This window comes from Neophocaena asiaeorientalis, unplaced genomic scaffold, assembly GCF_003031525.2.
Source record: "Neophocaena asiaeorientalis asiaeorientalis breed wild unplaced genomic scaffold, Neophocaena_asiaeorientalis_V1.1 scaffold521, whole genome shotgun sequence".
NCBI classification, from domain to species: Eukaryota; Metazoa; Chordata; class Mammalia; order Artiodactyla; family Phocoenidae; genus Neophocaena; species Neophocaena asiaeorientalis.
This window is the reverse complement of record NW_020174712.1, coordinates 4,284,550-4,285,012: the sequence shown is the minus strand read 5'-3', so window position 1 is coordinate 4,285,012 and position 463 is coordinate 4,284,550.

Genomic DNA, 463 nt, shown 5'->3' with positions numbered 1-463 from the left:
GGGGAAACAGAGACTCCACTCTTGGAGGGCACACACGAAGTAGTGTGCACATCAGGACCCAGGGGAAAGAGCAGTGACCCCCTAGGAGAATGAACCAGACCTACCTGCTGGTGTTGGAGGGTCTCCCACAGAGGCGGGGGGCAGCTGTGGCTCACCAAGGGAGAAGGACACTGGCAAGAGAAGTTCTGGAAAGTACTCCTTGGCGTGAGCCCTCCCAGAGTCTGCCATTAACCCCACCAAAGAGCCTGTAGTTTCCATACTGTGTCGCCTCAGGCCAAACAACAAACAGGGAGGGAACCCAGCCCCACCCATCAGCAGACAAGCGGATTAAAGTTTTACTGAGCTCTGCCCACCAGAGCAACAGCCAGATCTACCCACCACCAGTCCCTCCCATCAGGAAACTTGCACAAGCCTCTTAGATAGCCACATCCACCAGAGGGCAGACAGCAGAAGCAAGAAGAAC